Below are 14,299 nucleotides of genomic sequence, written 5' to 3' on the forward strand. Positions count from 1 at the left end.
TGGAGCCATCCTCTCCCAGAGGGCCAATGATAACAAGGTCCACCCCTGCTCCTTCTCTCGCCGGCTGTCCCCTGCTGAACAAAATTATGACAATGGTGACAGAGAGCTGTTAGCTGTCAAGCTAGCCTTAGAGGAGTGGAGGCACTGGCTTGAGGGGTCGGATTTCCCCTTCCTTGTCTGGACTAACCACAAGAATTTAGAATACCTCAAGTCTGCTAAACATCTCAATTCATGACAAGCCCGATGGTCTCTCTTCTTCTCCCATTTCTAATTCATGCTCTCCTACCACCCAGGCTCCAAGAACGGCAAACCCGACGCCCTGTCCAGGATATTCTCTGCTGTCCAGGATATTCTCTGCCCACCAGGAGGAGTCTAGTATGCCTGAAACATCCTCCCTCCATGCTGTCTGGTGGGGGCCACCCTACTTGAGGTAGAGACATTGGTACAGAAGGCCCTGGAGCAGGACCCCAGAGAAGGTAACTCAAGCAACATACCACCTAACCATCTGCTTGTTCCCTGTTCTGTGTGAACCCAGGTGCTGCAGTGGGGTCATGGCTTCAAGTTGGCTTGTCATCTGGGAACTGCTCGAACCCTGGCACTCCTCCAACAGTGCTTCTGGTGGCCATCCATCAAGGAAGACATCCAGGAGTTTGTGGCAGCCTGTGACACATGTGCCTGGAACAAGACAGCCAATCGACCCCCTGCCAGCCTGCTAAGACCCCTCCTGATTCCTAATTGATCCTGGTCTCACATCACCCTGGACTTCATCACAGGACTCTCCAACTCAGGTGGCAACACATGCATCCTCCCAGTTATTGACCAGGTCTCCAAGACTGTCCATTTCAGCCCTCTGCCCAAGCTTCTCACAGCTAAAGAAACCACCGAATTACTCATCCTCCATATTTTCTGCCTACACGGACTCCCCACTGACATCATTTCTGACCAGGGTCCTCAGTTCACTGCACAATTCTGGAGGGGCTTCTGCAAACTCATCAGGGCCTCCTGTAGCCTCTTCTCAGGGTTCCATCCTCAAATCAATGGCCAGGTGGACTGGGCGAATCAAGCTTTGGAGGTGGCACTCAGGTGCATGATGTCCAGGGATGCCGCTTCTTGGAGTAAGTACTTACCTTGGGTCGAGTATGCTCACAACACTCTCCCTTCATCTGCCACAGGCCTCTCGCCCTTCCAGTGCTCCCTAGGTTACCAACCACCACTCTTCCCCAACCAAGAGGAGGAGGTCGCCGTACCCTCAGCCCATACCTTCATACGCTGCTGCAGGAGGACGTGGGCATCGGCTTGGAGAAGACTCATTTGCTCCACCCTAGCATCCAAGAGGCAGGCCAACAAACACTGCTCTAAGGCACCCACTTATCAGGTGGGGCAGCAAGTCATACTCTCCATGCACCATCTGCCACTCAGAGCCGTCTACCACAAGCTGGTGCCCAGATACCTAGGACCCTTCCTCATCAGCAAGGTAATCAATCCATGTTCCGTCAGACTGGCATTACCACTCACCATGTGACGTATTCACCCCACTTTCCATGTGTCACAGCTTAAACCTCTGGTCTCTAGTCCTTCATCTCTGACTTCCACTGGCAACACCCCGATGCTCTTCCTAAAGCACCTGGAGGCGCTCGTTGAAGGGGGAGGGGTACTGTCATGCTCCGCTCTGGACGTCCACTCTGGAGATTACGAATCTCTCACGCCAGCGCTGATCCAAATCCAGAACAGGAATTCCTGCATGCCTGCATTCACTTCCTGGTCTTCTCTGCTGTTATAAAAATGCCGTTCTCAGACAGGAACTTTGCCAGAACATCTCGCTTTGCTTCTAGCTGTTTCTGTGCCTCTGTTATGTTTCATGGTTGTTTGCTCAAGCTCACTTTTCTATTTCATGGTTTTTGCACTGGTGGCACGGTGGTGTAGTGGTTAGCGCTGTCACCTCACAGCAAGAAGGTCCGGGTTCGAGCCCCGTGGCTGATAAGGGCCTTTCTGTGCGGAGTTTGCATGCTCTCCCCATGTCCGCATGGGTTTCCTCCGGGTGCTCCGGTTTCCCCCACAGTCCAAAGACATGCAGGTTAGGTTAAGTGGTGACTCTAAATTGACCGTAGGTGTGAATGGTTGTCTGTGTCTATGTGTCAGCCCTGTGATGACCTGGCGACTTGTCCAGGGTGTACCCCGCCTTTCGCCCGTAGTCAGCTGGGATAGGCTCCAGCTTGCCTGCGACCCTGTAGAACAGGATAAAGCGGCTAGAGATAATGAGATGAGATGAAGTTTTTGCACTAGTTTTTTTTTTCTTGTTTGTCCTAGCATTTTTTTTTGTCCTTGCCTGTTTCATGTTTTTGTCTAGTTCTGTTTCTTGTTATCTGGATTATTTTTGCCATTTGTTTTTGTCCCGTTTGTTTGTGCCACACCCTTCTCCCTGGACTAAATCTCTCTATTTATTTGATTACTGTCTGTGTTCTGCTTGTGGATCCTTCTCACCACACTTCCACGACCCCTAACACAATATTTTAATGTGGGCATTAAATAAGTAGACCTGAGTATTTAGCATAGTCAAATACTTTTTATACCCATTTACTGCATCTAAAAATATCTTAGTTTATTAGTGTACTTTTCTTTCAGTATTTTTACAAATGCTAGCATAATAAAGTATACTGTGGTAATTCTCTCCAAATATCCTTATAGATCATAGCATATCAAAAATAAACCATTCATCTCTCTTGTAGTAAACTTGTGTGTTATATTTGAATGAACTTGACAAATTATCAACTTGACAGATATGAGAACAATGTGTGAATGCTTAGGTGTCTATTAAAAGAAGAGACTTGAGATTACTGGGCCGTTTTGTCTCAAGAGGAAAAAGAGATGGGAGACTTAAGCAGGCATCTAGATGTTCATTCTATTTCATCTCATTGTTGTCTAGGAGAAACTATAGACAAAATAATTCTCTCTCTCTCTCTCTCTCTCTCTCTCTCACACACACACACACACACACACAATACTAAATGCATTTAAACAGAACTTTATTTTTTATTCACCTACACCCTATTAATATAAATGCACAATCATGTCTGCACAGTTTTATTCATTTATTTTAACGTCCCACTGCCTTTAGTAGGTTTTATACTTACAACCCCGATTCCAAAAAAGTTGGGACAAAGTACAAATTGTAAATAAAAACAGAATGCAATAATTTACAAATCTCAAAAACTGATACTGTATTCACAGTAGAACATAGACAACATATCAAATGTCGAAAGTGAGACATTTTGAAATTTCATGCCAAATATTGGCTCATTTGAAATTTCATGACAGCAACACATCTCAAAAAAGTTGGGACAGGGGCAATAAGAGGCTGGAAAAGTTAAAGGTACAAAAAACAGATATTAGCTAAGTAGCCCACTAACTAGCTATTGGTCAGTTGACCATACAATTATACAAAGACTGATATAAGTAAGGTGTATATAAATAACATTTATTTACATAATTAAATTTAGCATGATACATTTAATTTACCATAATTATTTTTGCTTGGTTTTTTTTCACTTATCTTTAGATTAAACCTCACCAGAACATATGGCAAACACAAGCATGGCCAAGACCCATGCAGCTGGTAACATGCCACAAGATACAAATGGTCTTATTAAAGATGCCGCAGGTGTCAAGTAATGGTTTGTGTCAGTAATGAACAAATGACACCATTGCAAGCCATAATTTGTGAAAGTCAATCAAACATGTCCAGCACATTTTTCTAATTATGGTCTTAAAATAGCAAATGAATCAATGAAGGATCAGTGATTAAATTGAACAGCTACTGATGTCTGTTATTAAGATTTTGATTCTCTGCCTATAACTTTGCATTTATCCGGGGTGTTTGAAAAGTCAGGAATCAACAGAAATATGTTGGCAATCCAAATATCTTGAGTAAAATCTACAAAAACTTGATACTGTGGCTGTGAAAATGAGCAGAGCGTGAAGGTGAACATAGAGCATGTGCTGTAAATAATAAATACAAAAATTAAGTATTATGTAGTTTTACTTTCATTAATTCCTGACTTTTTCAGAGACCCTGTACATTAATAAATATTAACTATTTGCAAGTTATATGGCATCACACAAAGTATTTGGCTTAACCTCAACTGATTGTTTACTTATTTCTTTTTCGTCACATCAAGTTTTTGTTTATCAAGAAATTCTTGCCTATTACACAGCTACCATCTCTTTTTATCACATTTTGCTCCAACTCAGGGAGTATGGCAGCTCTAATAAATTAACCGTAGAATATATCCCCAAGACAATAGCATGTAAGACAGTGGCTAAGAAAGGGAAGACACACAGCAAGTAGCAGCTGTGACTGTGAAAAGGAAGAAATCCAATTTCTGTGTTTGATGTTTGAGGCCCCTACGGCTGCTAGCTCTTGAAGCAACTTGTTGCTGTGTCTGATGTGGATGTTGCAGGAAAACAATCCCACTAATAGATGTTTCTGTGCTTTTCTTACAAGGAGACAAAGAGAATGATGGAGGGATGGGAGACACCATGCACATTTAATCAGGCAGACAGAATGCTTGGATCTTCTCCTTTGCCCTCAGCATTCCACCATCTGAGGTTGCTCGTCAGAACCTCACCCCAGTGCTGAGAGAATGATAACTGACTTCATATGGTTGTGACATGATGAAACATAATCATAACTGCTGAGTCATTATCCATGGTGTCAAAACTAATAATCAGCTATATCTCAAACTTGACATCTTAACAACAGCAAAACTATAAACAACAACAACAACAATAATAATAATAATAATAATAGCATTCGTTTCTTTTTCGCGGTTGCCATTCTGGTTGCGACGTGGGGAGCGAATCTGTAAACAAGCAGCTCATTGGCTGGCTAGGTGTGGCACAAGCCAATCACAATCACCGACAAAGCTGCCTTGACCAGAAAGGCATGTCTGCTTGGGCGTTAGCGGCAGTTACGCAGAAGCCTTCTGCAGCGGTTACACTTTGACACGCGAGCAATGTTTCACTATAAAAATTCCGTAATTTCCGTCTGTTTTCCGCCATCGCGGAAAATTATTGGCCCTATGACAGTGAGACAATGAGAGGGCCACTCCCCCCCCCCAAAAAAAAAAAACTTAACGGATTTACACGATTTGGAAAAATGACTTTTTCAGAACCAAAAAAAAAACGGAGCTTCCGGCACATGCCGGAAAACTTGCACCCATGAAAGTGTAAACTTAATATAGGCTATTACTGAAGGCTATCTTTTTATTTCCATACAGGAAATCTAATGCTTGTTTTTTTTGTTCTAATTTATTTATAATTCATTTACAGAATTAACAGTTCTCAGACTACATGCTTTGTTAAAAGTATAACTGTTATGCTAGACATACCAATATAGCCACTTGTCTCCCTAAACAGTAAGATTATATTTTCTTTGAAATATTTCACAATGGCTAAGAAAGAAAAAAAATAGATCATAGCTGTGTTGTAATGGGGTATAGCTCACTGAAGGATTATTGTTCAGCAAAGGTAAAACAGTTTCTTTCCTATGGTTTCTTTGCTATTTTCTTTACTGGATTTGCAAAATACTCTATATTAAAAGTTTATTTAGTTGTTTATTGGAAGTGGGAAAAATGAAACATTTAGGGCAAGAACATTCACAGTGACCTGCACAGGTAAAATGTGACATTCTTTGTAGAACCCTACAAATCTCAAAATCCTGTCTTCCCCCCACCCTGGATACCCACCAATTTGCCTACTGCAAGAACAGGAGCACAGAGGATGCAGTCTCCCTAGCACTGCACTCTGTCCTCTCGCACCTGGATAATGGCAACACATATTCCAGAATGCTGTTCATAGACTTCAGTTCAGCATTTAACACTGTCATCCCCTCTAAGCTCATCACCAAACACAGATCTGGGCATCAGTGCTCCCATCTGCAACTGGTTGTTGGATTTTCTAACCAACAGGTCCCAACATCTTCGTTTAGACCATCACTACTCCTCCACCCTCATACTAAACACTGGCATACCACAAGGCTGTGTTATGAGCCCTTTCCTCTACTCCCTTTTTACTCATGACTGCAGACCTGTACATTACACTAACACCATAATCAAGTTTGTGGATGACACCACAGTGATAGGCCTCATCAAGGACAATGATGAGTCAGCCTACAGAGAGGAGGTGGACCGCCTAGCTGTGTGGTGCAGCGAGAACAACCTGCTGCTCAACACCAATAAAACCAAGGAGCTCATTGTGGACTTCAGGAGGAATGCTGACACACACACACACACACACACATCAATGGTGCAGCAGTGGAGCGTGTGATCAGCTTCAAATTCCTGGGGATCTACATCTCACAGGACCTCACCTGGACAACCAACTGCTCCAACTTGGTCAAGAAGACTCACCAGCGTCTCTTTTTCTTGAGGACCCTGAAGAAAAAACACCTCTCTTCAGACATCCTGGTGAACTTCTACCGTTGTACCATAGAGAGCATCCTAACCAACTGTATTACAGTGTGGTATGGGAACTGCTCTGTCTTGGACCGGAAGGCACTGCAGAGGGTGGTGAAGATTGCCCAGCGTGTTGTGGGAGCCTCGCTTCCTCCTATTGAGGATGTCTACAGGAAGCGATGTCTCAGGAGAGCCATAAACATCATCAAAGACTCCTGCCATCCAGCACACAAACTGTTCACTCTCCTGCCCTCTGGAAGGCACTACAGGAGCCTTCGGACCAAAACAACCAGGTTCAGGAACAGTTTTTTTCCTTCAGCTGTCTCACTGCTGAACTCCACCCCACCCCACACACACACACACACACACACACACACTCATCAACAACCCCCCCAACAAACTGAATTGACTTGAACTGACTTCATTGCACTATCACTATTTGCACTACTGTTTATTCATATCATGTTTTGAATATACTGTAAATATCTATGTATCATACCATTGCACTACAGTTCATTCATATGGTACATTTTCATTCATATTGCACATTTTGAACATACTGTAAATATCTATCATATCATTATACCATTCCATACCCTGTAATTCCTGTACATTTATATGTATATTTATGTATACACTTATGTTATTTACTGCTATGCACTTCTGGTTAGATGCAATCTGCATTTCGTTGCCTTGTACCTGTGACATTTGCAATGTCAATAAAGTTGAATGGGCGGCACGGTGGTGTAGTGGTTAGCGCTGTCGCCTCACAGCAAGAAGGTCCTGGGTTCGAGCCCCGGGGCTGGCGAGGGCCTTTCTGTGCGGAGTTTGCATGTTCTCCCCGTGTCCGCGTGGGTTTCCTCCGGGTGCTCCGGTTTCCCCCACAGTCCAAAGACATGCAGGTTAGGTTAACTGGTGACTCTAAATTGACCGTAGGTGTGAATGTGAGTGTGAATGGTTGTCTGTGTCTATGTGTCAGCCCTGTGATGACCTGGCGACTTGTCCAGGGTGTACCCCGCCTTTCGCCCGTAGTCAGCTGAGATAGGCTCCAGCTTGCCTGCGACCCTGTAGAAGGATAAAGCGGCTAGAGATAATGAGATGAGATGAATAAAGTTGAATCTAATCTAATCTAATCTAATCTAATCTAATCTAATATTAACCATATACATACAGTATTAACTATGTAGAATGTGTTTAAATGCCTTTACTATTCAGTGGTCAGAGCTATCTGTGGTCTATTGTGTTTCATACTTTACTAACCTTAACTATTTTGTTGTTCACATACAAAGATTGGAACTATGAGTGCAGTTGAGTGACAATGTATTCAACAAAACATTTTTGTTTTTCAAAAAAATATCTTAAAAACCACTTGTGTAACTGAACAAAGCTGTTGTTTACACAGGATGTAGGTTGTATAGCTTCAGCGGGTTATACCAAGTGAGAAGAGAAATGCAAAGGGTTTCAAATTCATTTTAATTGCTAAGAGATCGGATTTTAACCTGAGCACAAGTTTCCTTCCATGCTGTGAGCACAGTACTCAGCTCAAAGCCACACAGTTCATAAAGCCCTGTGGATTCATCCCTCTCAATCAGCTCCATGAAGATGGCTGCTGATCTCTGACCGAAGCCAAGCACTCCTGCAGTGAAAAGACAGCTAATGAGAGACAGTGAAGGCACTGTGGATAACGAGTATAAAATAATCAGCATCACATTCATACAGTGGTGCTTGAAAGTTTGTGAACCCTTTAGAATTTTCTATATTTCTGCATAAATATGACCTAAAACATCATCAGATTTTCACACAAGTCCTAAAAGTACATAAAGAGACCCCAGTCAAACAAATGAGACAAAAATATTATACTTGGTCATTTATTTATTGAGGAAAATGATCCAATATTACATATGTGTGAGTGGCAAAAGTATATGAATCTGTAGGATTAGCAGTTAATTTGAAGGTGAAATTAGAGTCAGGTGTTTTCAATCAATGGGATGGCAATCAGGTGTGAGTGGGCACCCTGTTTTATTTAAAGAACAAGGATCTATCAAAGTCTGATCCTCACAACACGTTTGTGGAAGTGTACCATGGCACGAACAAAGGAGATTTCTGAGGACCTCAGAAAAAGTGTTGCTGATGGTCATCAGGCTGGAAAAGGTTACAAAACCATCTCTAAAAAGTTTGGACTCCACCAATCCACAGTCAGACAGATTGTGTACAAATGGAGGAAATTCAAGACCATTGCTACCCTCCCCAGGAGTGGTCGACCAACAAAGATCACTCCAAGAGCAAGGCATGTAATGGTCAGCGAGGTCACAAAGGACCCCAGGGTAAATTCAAAGCAACTGAAGGCCTCTCTCACATTGACTAATATTAATGTTCATGAGTCCACCATCAGGAGAACACTGAACAACAATGATGTGCACGGCAGGGCTGCAAGGAGAAAGTCACTGCTCTCCTAAAATAACATTGCTGCTCATCTGCAGTTTGCTAAAGATCACGTGGACAAGCCAGAAGGCTATTGGAAAAATGTTGTGTGGACGGATGAGAGCAAAATAGATATTTTTGGTTTAAATGATTAGTGTTATGTTTGGAGAAAGGAAAACACTGCATTCCAGCATAAGAACCTTATCCCATCTGTGAAACATGGCGGTGGTCATATCATGGTTTGGGCTTGTTTTGCTATGTCTGGGCCAAGATGGCTTGCTATCATTGATGGAACAATGATGAATTATACCAGTGAATTCTAACGGAAAATGTCAGGACATCTGTCCATGAACTGAATCTCAAGAGAAGGTGGCTCATGCAGCAAGACAATGACCCTAAGCACACAAGTCATTCTACCAAAGAATGGTTAAAGAAGAATAAAGTTAATGTTTTGGAATGGCCAAGTCAATGTCCTCACCTTAATCCAATCGAAATGTTGTGGAAGGACCTGAAGTGAGCACTTCATGTGAAGAAACCCACCAACATCCCAGAGTTGAAGCTGTTCTGTATGGAGGAATGGGCTAAAATTCCTCCAAGCCAGTGTGCTGGACTGATCAACAATTACTGGAAACATTTATTTGCAGTTATTGCTGCACAAGGGGGTCACACCAGATACTGAAAGCAAAGGTTCACATACTTTTGCCACTCACAGATATGTAATATTGGATCATTTTCCTCAATAAATAAATGACCAAGTATAATATTTTTGTCTCATTTGTTTAACTGGGTTCTCTTTATCTACTTTTTTGGACTTGTGTGAAAATCTGATCATGTTTTAGGTCATATTTATGCAGAAATATAGAAAATTCTAAAGGGTTCACAAACTTTCAAGCACCAGTGTATTAACACATACTACAAGGGATAGATAGATAGATAGATAGATAGATAGATAGATAGATAGATAGATAGATAGATAGATATTGTCTTCACAATAAAGAGAAGTTGATTGTGCTTTAAGCACACAGTGCCAAAAATGATTTGGCCCCTTTTGATTTCCCTTTTGTTTTGTTTTTTTGCCACACTACATTATTTCCCTTTCTTTGCCACACTAAATGGCTTTTTTGTCACATTACATGGTTTCAGATCCTCATAAAAATGTTAATATAAGTCAAGGAGTACTTGAGAACACAAACACAAAATTTTTAAATGATGAAAAAGTTGATGCAACAACTATAGAAATGCCACAATGTAACCTGTGTAAAAAAATTATTGTCCCCCGAAATTAATAATTGATTTTGCCACCTTGAGCAGCAGCAACTGCAACAAATGTTTCCAATAAAAAGAGATCAGTCTTTCACATTGCTGTGAAGGAATTATTCGGTTTACAAAGATGGCAGCACGTACATGCAGCGACTCCTCTCCGTCCCGACAGAATGGTGTTTTCATGTTTTTTGTGTTTTAAAACAGTGTGTATCTGTTCGTCGTTGTCGCGTCCATCAGTCTTAAGGCGCACATACTCCCGTGAGTTTCTGCTTGACATCCACAGAACTATATTCACGGATATAAATCCAGCAGACGCAGAAGTGCTATGCAACTACAGTTTGCTCTGGAGGCCTGCTCAACCACCGACCCCCACTCCTGCATTCAGCCCACAGTGGAAACGCCACAGGCAGAACATGCGGAAGCAGAAGAGGGGCAAGCGCGGAGGTATCCGGGCTAGGCTAGCGGCTAGCCCTCACCAGCCAGCTATCCCTACCATCATTCTGGCCAACATACGCTTGCTGGACAACAAGCTGGATTATGTCCGCCTGCTCCGCTCATCTTCTAAGTCTGTGAGTGAGTGTTGTGTCCTTGTGTTTGTGGAAACATGGCTTAACGACAGCATCCCGGACTGTGCCATTAAGCTATCCTGGCTAACATGCTACCGGTCAGACAGAGCACTAGTCAAGGGGGGGAAGACTCATGGCGGAGGACTCTGTGTTTACATCAGTGATGCCTGGTGCCGCGATGCTGTTGTTGTCTGCAAGCATTGCTCACCACTGGTGGAGTTTATAATTATTAAGTGCCGGTCATTCTATCTGCCGAGGGAATTTACAGCCATATTGCTGGTAGCAATATACCAGGGGCGATTTCTCAGAGACAACAAGGGAAGCCGAACTTCCCCTAAAATTCTCTCCCCAAAACTGCGGCGTCTACGATGTTGAATTCTCATTAAAACAATAACTTGCATAACATAATATATGCCCAAGATTGTATTTACGTTCATAACTATCCCTATGTCATCCTGTAACTTATTTGAGTGATGTCTGACGAACTTGCAGTTTGCTACGAGAATCACCTTTGCTGGCAGCCGGGTATCCATTGCAGTCTACGAGACGGCTCTGAACAGCCAATTTCGGCTAGTTGTTATTGGTTAAAATCGACAAAATCGTCACTTCCAGGGAAGCCGGGTATCTCTGGGGGTAAACGGGACATTGGGAGGGCCAAGAAGCTGGGCTGATAAAGGATTATTGGAGGTGGTGTTTGAAAGACATGAGGAGGGCGGTCGCTGTACTTTGGCGAGGAACACGGTAAGCATGATCAGTCAGTCCCTAGTGGATGTCGAGAAAGTGTAGTTGTGTGCCAAAGTGCTGTCCGAATTTCTTTTCATATAAACGTTTCTTCTCATTGATGTCTCTGGGGTAAACGGGACATTGTGAGGGCCAAGAAGCCGAGCTGATAAAGGATTATTGGAGGTGGTGTTTGAAAGACATGAGGAGGGCGGTCGCTGTACTTCGGCGTCGGCGAGGAACACGGTAAGCATGATCAGTGTTGAGAAAATGTATGGTCATTTTTTTGATTTAGGGAGACTATGGTCTGAGCTGCAGGTTTGGTACAAAAACACTGACTTGCAGGGCACTCTGGGCAAGCTGAGTGATTCTCTGTTGTTTTTCAAAGACATGGAGCTGGACAGTTCAATGCTCCAGCTATACAAGCTGCTGTCTTTAGTTGCAACTATTGGCGCCACATCAGCTGGAGTAGAGCGTAGCTTCTCTTGTTTAAAAAGAGTGAAGTCTTTCACTCGAAATACAATGGGCCAACACCATTTAAGTAGTCTTGCTCTGCTGCGAATTGAGAAGAAATTGGTAAAGTCTCTGGAAAGCACAATCAGCTGGTATGACAGGGTCACAGACCATTTTCTGGAAAAGGAGCGGAGGGCAGAATTTGTGTATAAATAGTGTGCATCATATAATGTTCATGAATCTGAAGTGTGTATATTGTTCAGTAATGTTAAGAGAATGGTGGGCTCTGTGTTATAGGTTATACCTGGGTATAATATTCAAGGTTCTGTGTGTTGCATAGCCTACCTGGTTATGAATTTCCAGACTGTGTTGCAGAAGATGTTCAAGGATGTGTTGCACAGCTGGGTGTTGTGTTAAAGACTCTGTGTTGCATATCAGGGTATGATGTTCAAGGCTCTTCGTTGAATAGCCAGTGATTTTTGGATGTTTGATATTTTTGATTAAGGATATGAGGCACTAGCCTGGCAAGCCAGACTATAACATGAAATGTACAAGCAAAAATACTTTCTGCCACTAGGTGGGGTTGTCTAGTTCACTATGCTAATGGGGCACACCTTTCTATGCTTTGATATCTGGCCTACAGGTTTTACGATGAATGCGTAAAATGGGCTTCCCCTGTTTTAAAAACCAGCAGCCGCCACTGCAATATACATCCCTTCCGGCTCCAATAACAACAGGAGTGAAGCACTGAATGAACTCTATCAGCACATCAGTGAGCAGCAGACAGCCCACCCAGATGCTTTCCTTATCCTGGCTGGGGATTTCAATCATGCAAACCCCAAGAGCGTGTTTCCAAAACTCTATGGACATATCAACTTTCCCACACGTGGAACCAATACTCTGGACAATGTTTACACCATGCATAAAGGCGCCTACAAAGCCCTATCCCTCCCCCACCTTAGGGCCTCAGATCACTCCACTGTTATGCCAATGCCAGCATACAGGCCGCTGGTTAAAGTCACCAAACCAGCTACAAAGCAGATACGTGTGTGGCCAGAGGGGTCATCAGAGGCACTCCAGGACTGTTTTTCCACCACTGACTGGAGCATGTTCAGACAGGCGGCCACCTACAACAACTCCACAGATCTCCAAGAGTACACAGAGACCGTCACTGCCTACATGAGGAAGTGCATGGACGACGTTACGGTCACCAGAACCATCTCCATTCGGGCCAATCAGAAACCATGGCTGACAGGGGAAGTCCACAGGCTCCTGTGGGATCGGAACGCCACCTTCAGAGCTGGGGATGAGGTGGGCCTGAGGACAGCTAGGGCCAACCTGTCATGAGGCATCAGGGTGGCCAAGAGGCAGTATTCCAGGAACATTGCTGACTATTTCAATGACAGCAGAGACACCAGGAACCTGTGGCGGGGGATTCAGACCATCACAGACTACAAGCCCTCGTCGCAGACCTGTGACAACTCCATGTCTCTGCTGAATCAGTTGAACGACTTCTTCGCTCGCTTTTAGGGAGACAACAGCACCACGGCACAGAAGACCCCACCACCTCCCGGTGACCAGGTGTTAATGCTGTCCCCAGACAGCGTGAGGAGAGCTGTCGACAAATGGACGACAAATGCACGGAAAGCCCCGGGTCCTGATAACATTCCTGGTCGTGTCCTGAGAGACTGTGCCGAGGAGCTCACAGATGTCTTTACAGACATCTTCAACATCTCGTTGAACCAGGCTGTTGTCCCCACGTGCCTCAAAGCCACCACCATCATCCCAGTCCCGAAGAAGCCATCTCCTTCCTGCTTCAATGACTACTGCCCTGTCGCACTCACTCCCATCCTTATGAAGTGCTTTGAGCAGCTAGTCATGCGGCATATCAAGTCCACCCTCCCCCCCACCCTGGACCCTTTCCAGTTTGCATATCAGTCCAACCGTTCGACCAATGACGCCATCTCCACTGCCCTCCACTCAGCCCTCACCCACCTGGAGACAAAAGACTCGTATGTCAGAATGCTGTTCGTAGACTTTAGCTCAGCATTCAACACAATCATTCCTCAGCAGCTCATTCATAAACTGGACCAGCTGGGACTCAACACCTCCCTGTGCAACTGGCTGCTGGACTTCCTGACGGGGAGACCACAGGCTGTATGGGTCGGCAGCAACTCCTCCAGCACCATCACACTGAACACAGGGGCCCCCCAAGGATGTGTGCTGAGCCCCCTCCTCTTCACTCTGCTGACCCACGACTGCACACCAACATCCAGCTCTAATCTCTTCATTAAGTTTACAGATGACACGACTGTGGTGGGTCTCATCAACAATGGCAATCCACAGGAGTGAGGTGAGCCGCTTGGCCATGTGGTGCAAGGACAACAATCTCCGCCTGAACATGGAGAAGATGAAGGAGATTGT

The sequence above is a fragment of the Neoarius graeffei genome, chromosome 5, assembly GCF_027579695.1.
Source record: "Neoarius graeffei isolate fNeoGra1 chromosome 5, fNeoGra1.pri, whole genome shotgun sequence".
Lineage (NCBI taxonomy): Eukaryota > Metazoa > Chordata > Actinopteri > Siluriformes > Ariidae > Neoarius > Neoarius graeffei.